At 35.7% G+C, this 11,631-nt stretch overlaps 1 pseudogene; it reads right to left on the bottom strand.

The window, feature by feature from the left end:
- Positions 1 to 776: 776 nt before the first annotated feature.
- On the bottom strand, positions 777 to 11,110 carry LOC124912683 (annotated as a pseudogene).
- Between the last annotated feature and the right edge of the window lie 521 nt (positions 11,111 to 11,631).

Here is an 11,631-nt window from a genome sequence, read left to right as displayed (position 1 = left end):
AATTCTCCTCAAAAAAAAATTATTAACAACTTCCAAACATAACTAATCATGTTCACAACCAATTACCTCCACAAGTTGTCGTTGCGACATGACTTAAGTTCACCATGTTGAAGGGTTTAGACGACGTATATCCATTAGACAAAAAACATTAATTAAATCTTCGCCGGGACCCTCTTCTTCGCCACTCCCCTTAGATTAGCTAAAATAAAGAAAAAAACATATTTTTTAACCACAATATGACCAAGTTGACAAGGAAACATCAATTTCAATTCTTTAAAAAGAAAAATGATAAAAAAGAAAATTTAGAAGAAGGATCGGGAAAGAATAATGCCACATCATTCCCTCTTTCAATTTACCTACCAGTCGTCCCTCTCCTCCTTTAAAATGCCTTGTCCAAACTGAGTCTTGTACCCACCTCAATTCATAAATAGACAAATCAATGGAGTAAAGACTTCATAAAGTGGTAAGGCACAAATGATAAATGCACACAAAAATCAAATATTTTTTTCTTTTGTATTAAATAATTTTTATACAAGTGAGACATAAAAATAATAACAATGTAAAAATAAAATAGAATACAATTAACCCATAAAAAGTGAAATAAGCCTAAGTTCTTCCAAAATATGCATACAATCACACATTGAAAAGAACAAAGAACATAGTGTTTTTATTAACAAGTGTATCGATCGAGGAGCATTTCATAACAATATTACTTATAATGTGTTATCTTTATTCCCTCTTCCAGCCTAGTAGATATCTCAAATGAAACTGATTAATTAAACGGTCGGCCAAATTCGCATCCTATATTCTCCAAGTGCCCATGTTAGATAGATATTCCTGTATTGCGCATAATGTAGCATTAAGTTCTTCATGGATACTCCCGTTATTTCCTGTTTCATTTTATAATAAATAAATAAATAAAATTACAAATTCATTGAGATAGAGAATGAAAATTGAATTATTACTTGTTGTGGAAAATCTCCATCATCAAGCTGTGAATTTATTAAGAGCTTTGCTGCTTTATGTAATGGACCTGGATCTCTCTCAGCCTGATTATTTATATACATCATGATTTTATAATTGAATCATTTGCTATAAATATATAAACCAATTATTTCCAAATTTCTAAAACAAACAACCTAAATTGATAAATAAATAAATAAACCTGTCCACCATAAAGCAGGCCCAACAAGGCCCATGATGTTTGCACCAAATTCGTCCTATTTCCTTCCAATGGCTGATAAGTCTATTAATGTTGCATGTTAATTTTGTTACATTAAAATCACCCCATTAATGTAGCTGTTTGTGATGTAATTTAACTAATTAATTACCATAGATGGGCAAGATTCAAGGCTCTCTCCCCAACCACCTTCTTCATTCTGAATCGAAAGCAAAAAATTGACCCCTTTACGAATGGCTTCGCAATTGTAATATGTCTTTCCGCAGGCATTCAAACCCCTCACCACAAAAAATGTTCCGTATACGAAACAAATTCCCCAATATCCATACCTATACAAATATACACACAAAAATGTTAGATATTTTTAATGATCGCACATTTTAGCCATTAATTAGTTTAATGTTGATTATCATCAAGCCCACCATGAACCATCGGGCCATTGTTCGTGTTCCAAGAATCTCACAGCTTTTGAAACTGCGATGTCAATTTCAATCCTACGATGCTCGGGATAAAGAAACTTGAAATTTACTAGAGCGGTTATTATAGATGCGGTGTTTTCCAAATGCCTATATATATACACGTCACAAAAAGGATAAGAATTAACTATATGTTGTTTAATTATAAGAAATTGAAATGGTGATATATAAATTGTCTTAATTTGGTAATTGCTTACTCCATTTCCACCACAATATCAGCAAGACATTCCGAGGGATTCAACATCTGAAGAATTTTTTGAGAAAATAATTATATATTATAAGCTAGCTAAGATCTATATATAATTATTTATATCATAAATTGAAATTTTAATTAATCTGCCTGTAGCATTGGAAGTGGAACTAGTGGCTCCCAAATGCCAAAGCCCCCACTTTCAGGACTCTTCATGATCATGCATTGAGTTTGAAAACAATATAAATTAATTAGGAAAAATCATAATAATGATAATTTGATCAATGTGTTTAATTAACATATATAGTATATACCTGTAAGTATAACATGAAGTTAACAGCTTCGAACAATTGTTCTTTGTGGGGTTTCTTCCCAACAATTTCTTCGGGCATTTGCAAAAGTGTGATTAAGCACTGCCAAATTAAGATAAACATGTCGTGATTAATTCAATTTAATTATGTCAATCTTTCTAATTAATTTATAACGATTAAATATCCTCGTGCATGCATGCATGCCTTCAATGCCTCGGCGGTGCAGTCTGAGACGGCCCAACCATGATCTTGATCAGAGAAAGTCCAAGACCCTTTTGTGAAATGACGGTACATGCTTTTGTAATCTCCAGCAGGATTTTCTTTGATCTTTATCAAGTTTAAGAAATTGGATTTAATTTAATGAGTAAAGAAAATAAGGAAATTAATTATAAAAAATTAAACCTGTGATTGTTGTATGAAAATATGAGCTTTCTTGAGGGTATCACCATATTCATCAACCATACCACTAGCCAAGATTGCTTGAGTTGCCAATGCACAATCCCACAATTGACTCCCAAAGCTCTGCCATTATTTTTTTTTAATTCAAACATTTTAATTTGTAAGATCAATTAAATTATCTTACTTGCACTTTCATTCCATCTTCTGCAAGCCACAAGTAATCGGGAACTCTTGCGAGATGATATTTGAATTCGTCGCCATTCGGATCCTCCGCCCACCAACACATCATTTGCAAGCTCTTTTAAATGACACCCAAATATTAGTTACATTTTTTTCCTTAATAAAATATTTCTCTATTGTAACATTTGTCTTACATACTTTCTATATACAACTGATAGTGATGTATCGACTGCTCTCGGCTGCGTAGCGCATGTACTTGATCGTTTTCTTCAAGGCTCTCTCCCGGATCTTATTCAACGGCCATATGTTCAGGAGAGGCTCACTCAAGTAATAAAGCCCATTTTTGAATATAAAAATTCAAAGAGAGACACGACGGCAAAACCCTAGGTGAAGTGCGAACTGTGCGATCAGCGTGCCGTGTGTGCCGTGATATGCCGTCGCGGTCGTAATCGTCGTTGAAGAAACCCTCGATTGCAGTCGCAAAGAAATCACACACCATTCGTTGCCGTGCGAACTGTGCCATCTGTGCGATTTGTGCAATCCGTGTTCCGTGTGCGTCGTGATTTCATCTCTCGGTCGGAAGGGTCGTCTTTCCGCAGAAATCTACTAAATCTACTCATCGATCTCTCGGTCAAGACTAGAGTACATCAGGAAATCAATTTCAAACTTATGTGTACTGTAAAGTTGTTAAAAGCTTCGCTGACACGAATCCGTCCGTGTCGGCCACTTTAAATATGACTTTTGCAAACATTGTAGCTTCAGCAGTACGGGAAATTCCCTCTTTGTCAACAGTTGGTACAAGCCCGGCCAACTCTCTTAATCGGGCAATGGGTGAATCCAGCACATGCTCCCCTGATCCTAAGATAGAAAATTCGAATGCAACTAACCTCCACATAGGCTTAGGAGAGAATCACACGAATATCCTCTTTGAAAATCATGGGTCTCCAAAGCCAGAAGGAAATGGTGGAAATCTGACTGACGTGAGAAAGAGCAATAATAAAGATTTTGCAGTCAACACGCCAGGTATGTTTTTTACCAATCCCAATAACACTCATGAGATGAATGAAAATGATAATAGAACTGTTAGTGGAATACATGCTGATAGCCTAGATTGTGATAGTCTAGGACATGCTCTAGGAAAAGATAGAGTAGTTCTGGAAAATAGTCTAGGAAATAAAAATGCACAGGTCATTAACTCGGATTCTAATGGGAATCAAATTCAACTTGAGACTATTGAGATAATTGACTCAGACGAAGAAGCAGAGAAAATAATTCAGAAAGAATTGAAAAGAGAAAGAATTAATGCAGAAAATCTGGGTGAAACAGGAAAAATGCAAAGAATGGCAGCGAAAGTATTGGGTAAAGAAACAGACCCGAGGAAATGGAGGGTTGGTTTTAATGAAAGGGCCAATCTGAAAGGACTTAGAAATCAGATAACGAAATTATTGATACTGGGAAAGAAAGGCCAAATCGTTTTAAGCAAAGAGAAAAGCCAACAGTACACAGAGCAGCTCAACCTACATTACCTACAAGACTGGAATCTCCTAAAAAAAGAGGAGTACGATACTATTGTGAGCTGGTCTGTTGAAATTTTGAGAGAGCTCTCTAAATGCCCCAAAACCAGAGTCTACTTCATCAAGAACAATTCTAATTGGAATGTAGACCAGGTCTGGAAGAAAGCTGAAGAACAAAGAAAAACTCAAGGGAAGGATCAAAAAACAGGGCAAAACCAGAGTAACGAGCAGAATGAACAACAGAAACAGAATGTAGGGCAGAAGAACATAGGGGAAACAAAAGCTGACAATCCAGTTCAAGAGAGGGGAAAGATTTTTCTTGGAACATTTAAGCCAAAAGTTGAAATTATCGGTTCCCCGTTTGAATTCAAACTACCCCAAGAAGTTGAGGAAAACTGCGTAAATTCATGGAAGAATGTCATAGTGGGAAACTTCATCGGAAGAAATAAGGTGCCATTTCTAGTAACCAAAAAAACTCTAATGGAACAGTTGGGGGAAAATGGTCTAGAAAAGGTAACATCAAACATTCATGACTTGTACTTTCTCAAATTCAAAGAAGGATCAGATCTCGAAAGTATTCTGATCAATGGGCACACATTTGTTGGAAAAAACTACATGAAACTCGAAAAATGGACAGAAGGTATGAACCTCTTCAGCAAGCCCAAAGAAACTGCGCAAATCTGGTTCCAATTGCGCAACATCCCTCCCCACATGTATAACCCTGAAGCATTAAGTCACTTTGCGAGCCTATTGGGGAGTCCACTCTACATGGACCCAACTACAGAAAAAGGTGAGCATATGACTTATGCTAGGATGTGCATTGAGATACACCCGAGATCAAATCTTCCATACCAGATGACGGTAACAGACAGAAAAGGTGAACCCACAATTATGAGAATCTCATATGAGTGGAGGCCGAATAGATGCTTTGATTGTAATACATTCGAACATGTCTGTTACAAGTGCCCGAAAATAATTGAAGAAGAAAGGAAGAAGAAGATCGAGAAAGAGACAAAGATAGAGACAGAAAAGAAACAGAAAGAAGAACAAGAAATGTTGGAAAAGGAAAAGGTTGAGAATGAAAGACAGAAAATGGTTACTAAAGAATTAGTATTGAGTAAACAAAAGGATCAAGATAAGGAAGAAAATTCAGAACATGGTTTTGAAGAACAGGGGAAGGAAGACAGAGTGGTAAGAGATTCAGAATCAAAGGCTGAGAATGAAGAGGTAACAAAGAAACTTGAATTGGAAGCAAGAATCAATAACGAAGAGGTTGTGGAAAGGGAAAGTGTGGGAGAAAGCAAGAAAGGGGAAGTGGGTGAAGGAAATGGGAAAGATAAAGAAGAGGAAGCTGAATCGATTGAAACTGTACAATCTCCAATTCAAAAAAAAGTTGACCAGAGAAACACAAAAATCCAAAAACAAGAAGGTAAGAAAATTAAGGAAAATACAATTCCTTATAGCCCTGCTATATGGGAAAAACAGAAAGGAAGAAAAAGTAAAGGAAGGGGAAGTAAAGCTGGAACATCTTCTTTTCATTAATGAACTTAATGACATGGAATATTAGAGGGTTAAATGACCCCATAAAAAGACGAGAAGTTAGAAGAATAGCAGAGAAGAATGAAATCACAGTATTTGGAATTATTGAAACAAAAGTCAGACAAAGTCAAATAGAGAATGTTGCCCAAGGTTGCTTTAAAGAAGAATGGGAATTTATTCATAACTCTGATGGGATTAAAAGTAGAATCTGGGTAGGATGGGATAAAAGAAGGGTTGAAATCAAGAAAATTTTTGAAAGCAAGCAAGTTATTTTGACAGAGGTTATCAATCTGATGACAAGGGTAAAATATTTTTTGCGGTAGTTTATGCAAGCAACTCTGGGACAGAGAGGAAGACACTTTGGAATGATTTAAGAAGAAGCATTACGGACGACGAACCATGGGTTATTATGGGAGATTTTAACGTTACAAGATTCAGGAATGAAAGAGAGCCTGAGACAGACATAACACAAGACATGCAAGATTTCAACGAATGCATTCGAGACATAAACTGCATTGAACTGTCTTTCTCAGGTAATCTATTTTCATGGTCAACTACAAGAGGGGCGGACAACATGAGAAAGAGCAGAATTGATAGAGGCCTAGTGAATGAAAAATGGGTGGAATTTTACCCAAGAAGCCAAATACAGGTTTTGCAACCAGGTATATCTGATCACTGCCCTTTGAAATTCTTTTGGGAAAAGGAGAAAAAACAGAAAAGACCCTTTAAGTTCTTCAACTTCTGGATGAAAGATGAAGAATTTAATAAAATCCTTAATGAAACTTGGAACATCAGAATTAATGGAACAAAGATGTTTAGAGTTTGTGAGAAACTAAGATTACTTAAAGGGAAGCTGAATAAACTAGACCGGAAAAAATATAGTGGGATTTCTAAAAGAGTAGAGGAAGCCAGAATGAAACTAGAGGAAATACAAAGCAAGGCACTAAGAGCCCCAAATCTACCTTATAACAGGGAAGAGGAAAAAGAGGCTCTTACGCGATTCAGAGACCTCTGTTCTAAAGAGGAAAGTTTTGCTAAGCAAAAATCTAGAGAAAATTTGCTTTCATTAGGAGACAAGAATACTTCTTTCTTCTATAAAAAATGTTCATCAAGGAATTTCAGAAATCAGGTCCTAAGGCTCACAAACTCAAATGGAGATGTTTTACAGGGACAAAAAGCAGTTCATGAGGAAGCAATAAGTTTCTACAAAGAGCTGATTGGAACAGAAACTAGCACAACAATAGAGGACAACCGAAGATTGCTTCAACAGATTGTGCAAAGGAAAATCAGTGAAGAAAGTGGTAACAAATTGATTACAATAGTTAGTATGGAAGAAGTTAGAAAAGCTGTGTTTTCGATGAAAGGGGATAAAAGCCCAGGGCCAGATGGTTTCAACGCGAACTTCTTCAAAGAAAACTGGGAAATAGTGGGTAAAGATGTAAGCGAAGGGGTTTTAGAATTCTTCCAAAACAGGAAAATGTTGAAGCAATGGAACGTCACAATGTTGAATTTGATTCCTAAGAATTCAATTCCGGAAAAAATTCAGGACTTTCGTCCTATTTCATGTTGCAATGTTATTTATAAAATTATTTCGCAACGTTTGAAAACAGTTATTGATAAACTTGTAGGATTAGGGCAATCAGCATTTATTCCCAAACGCTCTATTTCCCATAACATCCTACTCATGCAGAGCTTATTGAATGGATATGGAAAGAAAAACATATCGCCACGTGTGGCTTTCAAAATTGACATTAAAAAAGCTTTTGACTCGATCAGATGGGGATCAATCCACGAATTCCTCCTTGCTGCAGGTTTTCCAATTATTTTCATTGATTGGATTATGCAATGTGTTTCCACTCCTCACTTTGTTGTGAGCGTGAATGGTATTCATGGAGGCTTTTTCAAGGGTGAAAGGGGAGTAAGGCAAGGAGACTCTATATCTCCTTACTTATTCGTCTTAATAATGGAAATTCTTGACTGCATTTTAAAAATGCTTCTGAGAAGTCATCATTTCAAATTTCACCCGTACTGCAAAGAAGAAGCAATAACCCATATATGTTTTGCAGATGATCTATTTTTTGTGGCTTATGCGGATGTTGAATCTGTTAGTATAATCAAAGAAGCTCTAACAATCTTTTCGAGTATTACAGGTCTATACATCAATGAGGACAAAAGTCAGGCTTTCTATGGAGGGGTTAATGAAGAAAGGAAAGAAAACATTTTCAATATTATGGGAATCAAGGAAGGTGAACTACCAGTGAAATACCTTGGAGTACCCCTGTCATCAAAACAACTCCGATACAATCACTTTAGACAACTGGTAGAAAAGGTTAGAAATTCTGTTTTGGGTTGGGCTACGAAAAAACTGTCTTATGCAGGTAGAATCGAGCTCGTTAAAAGAGTCATTTTTGGAATTATTGGCTACTGGGCACAACAGATAGTCATCCCAAAGAAAGTAATGGCTGAACTCGATAGAATCATGAGAGACTACATATGGGGAACACAAGGCAGAGGAGGAAAAAAAGTCAAATGGGAGGATGTTTGCACTCCCATAGAAGAAGGAGGACTAGGAATAAAAAGTTGTGTTGAATGGAACAAAGCCCTCACCATCAAGAGCTTATGGGAGTTGGAGCAAAAAGCGGACTCCCTATGGGTCAAATGGGTGCATACAAGATTTATGAAAGAAGAGCAGAGTATCTGGACACTAAGCATCAACGAAAGAATGGCATGGTCATTGAAGAAAATCCTAAAAACAAGAAAAGATGCCTTTCAAATGGTGAAAACCACAATTGGAAATGGAAGAGGGGTACTATTCTGGCATGATCCTTGGTTAGATAATATTCCCATTATATTCAAAGAAGAAATGCAAGGAAAACAGAGTTAGAAGAGAATACATCAAGTACTCATTTAGAGACGTATATGAAGGTAGATGTGATTCACTTTTGAGGCGTATTCTAGAAGGTGATAGAATCCTAAACCTAATGAGGCAGAAGCAACTCAATGAAAATAATGATGAAATAAGCTGGAAAACAGAAAGCAATGAGAAGTTTATTACAGGAAATGCATGGGAAATTGTTAGAACAAGAGGACAGGAGGTAGATTGGCATAATGTGGTATGGTCTCCAAAGATTATTCCTCGTCACCAATTTATTCTCTGGCTGGTATACAGGAAAAGGTTGACAACAAAAGACAGAATTCGAAAATATATAAACATTCCTGATATCAACTGTGTCCTATGTTTGGGAGTTGAGGAAAGCATAAACCATTTATTTGGGGAATGCTCTTTTGTAATACAAATCTGGAGGATGTATGCTGCAAACATGAACATCATCAACTTTCCAAGAATATGGGAAGAAATCCAAGAGTGGATGAAGAATAAAGCAAAAGGAAGATCCTTCTATATAAGTACGTTGAAATGCTACTTTGGAGCAGTAATCTACAATATCTGGAAAGAAAGAAATTCAAGAACTCACAGTGGAAGAAGTAGAACCGCTGAAGATATTTGGAGAGATATAACTTCAGATGGAAATGCACTCATTCAATCCTGGAGAGGAATCGAAAGGAATGAAGAGAATAGAAAGCTCTGCCATATATGGGATATTTCGTTTGAGAAGATCACAAGTAGAATAAAAGTAAAAACGTTGTAGGCGCTAATTGATTATTGTTATTGTCTGTAATTCAATTATTGTTTCATTGTCAAATCTAGAAATTGTCTAGATCTGATCTTAAACTTTTGTATTTTTTTTCCCTCTTTTGGGTTTTTTTAATGAAATGGCACTAAGCTGTTTTCCAAAAAAAAAAAAAAAAAAAAAGTAATAAAGCCCATCCCAAAGTAAATCTTGGACAGTTGTATGAGGGTAATACAAATCCTCCTATGTATAATCAATTCAAAATTATAAATTTTTATAAAACTAATATATATACTATATAGGTGAGGATTAAGTATTTAATGGATAATTGAACCGACCTTACAACAATCATGGCGGGCTCGGTTCCAATTGATTTTGTGGTAGGGCAAGGTGTGGATCTCTTCCCTTATTGACTTAACTAGGTCGGTAATTGGACCATGATATTTCTTGTCGTAGAGGTAAGACATAGGCATGTAAGTCGCGCGACAATAACACCACATTTTTGCTGCATGCATTTATTGTATAGTAAAATTGGGATGACCATATTTGAATTAAATCATATTAACCTCATAAATTAAGTCATATTTACCTGGATGAAAAGGGAGAGATGATGGGAAAAGCCAGAATTCAGGAGGAATAGGGTTACAGCCTAACCACTCATACACACCAAGGACCTGTAATTAATTGGTTTGTATAATTAAATTAAATATTAATATATATCCAAAATGTCAAATGAATTGTACCGAAAGATAAGCCTTTCCCCAAGAGGGTATTCCTGTGGCACCACCATGATCGAGAATCCATTTTCTTGCTCTGGTTATCATAATTTCATCGTCAAGGCCCTCCCCGAGAAGACGAAGAGCCACGTAGTTCAGGGCAGAACCCATCATGGTGCTGTGGCCCTCTATGTACAATCCCCATCCTCCATCATCATTCTGTAATTTTAAAACTCATTCATTTTTCTTTGATCTTGTTTTTCAATTAATGCATTTAAATTGCATGCATGCATATATATTATATATTACTTGATGAAGATAAATGTAACGTTTAAGCTCTTTCTTGTGTTCTTCTGTGAGAACAATGTTTATAGCTCCGCTGATGTACAAAATGAAGATCTGTAAGAAATGATTGAATTATTATTATTATTTTTAAAGGATGGATTATAAATAATTAATTAATTAATGATGGAACTTAATTATTTACAAGGGGTGGAGTGTAAAACATTGGACCGGTATTTTCAGCTGGCCAATGGCCATCGGTGGCTTGGATTGCTCTGTTGAGCCGAATCCCTTTCCTTAAAGCCGTGGTGGCAGCTTCATAGCTGACTTCTTCTCCGGCCGCAACTCTTGCGGTCGGAATGGTCAGATCTATATGGCCATTCTCCCTTTTAAGCTGTTGAAAATCATTATTATTGTTATCATTAATTATTAGATAATTAATTAATAAGTTTAAAAGAAGATAATTGATAATGATCACCTGGATGCGCATAAGAAGATCGGCGCAGGGGAGGGCGCGAGACATGTCCTTGTTGTGGTTAGCCTTGTAGTCTTGTCGGGCTCTTTCGACAGCCTGTCTCTGGTTCGAGGTGCCTCTGTTTGGATCATAGTCCCATATTTGCCTTCCAACATAATTGTTGGTGCTGAACAAGTATGGTCCATTCCCTTCTCCCACTTTCAACTTCCACATATTTCTAGATCTGTATATGAGCTCTTTAAATAGATAAAGTGAAGCAACTCATTGTTTATTTTGACCTTAAAATGATATTCTAATTAATGAATCATTGTAATTGAAGATATCTGCTGTAAAGATATTAAAAGATATTAATATAGTATGATAAAATAAAAATAATATTTTAAAATAAAATATATTTTAATATTTTTGTTAATTAACTAAGTAACGTAATAAAAGAAAGTGAAATTTAAATATATTTTTTTAAAATTTGAGTTATTGAAATAATTCAAACAGAACAAAATTCGTTATCTATATATATATATAATGATGCTTAATTTTTAAAGTGTCCGGATTGTCAGGTTGAGAGGTGTGGTTAATTTGGATATATGTGAGAGTAAATAGATACTTGGGTCGGATTGTGGGTTGACCCGCTCATAAACTTAAAACGATTAAAAATAAAATTAAAAATGCTATAGGTATGGTTCGAATTTGCAACCTAACAAAACAAATAAAACCTTTTAAACAACTAGACTAATAACACT

The sequence above is a fragment of the Impatiens glandulifera genome, chromosome 8, assembly GCF_907164915.1.
Source record: "Impatiens glandulifera chromosome 8, dImpGla2.1, whole genome shotgun sequence".
Taxonomy (NCBI): Eukaryota; Viridiplantae; Streptophyta; class Magnoliopsida; order Ericales; family Balsaminaceae; genus Impatiens; species Impatiens glandulifera.
The sequence above is the reverse complement of the archived record's forward strand: the minus strand, read 5'-3'. Positions and strand labels throughout refer to the sequence as shown.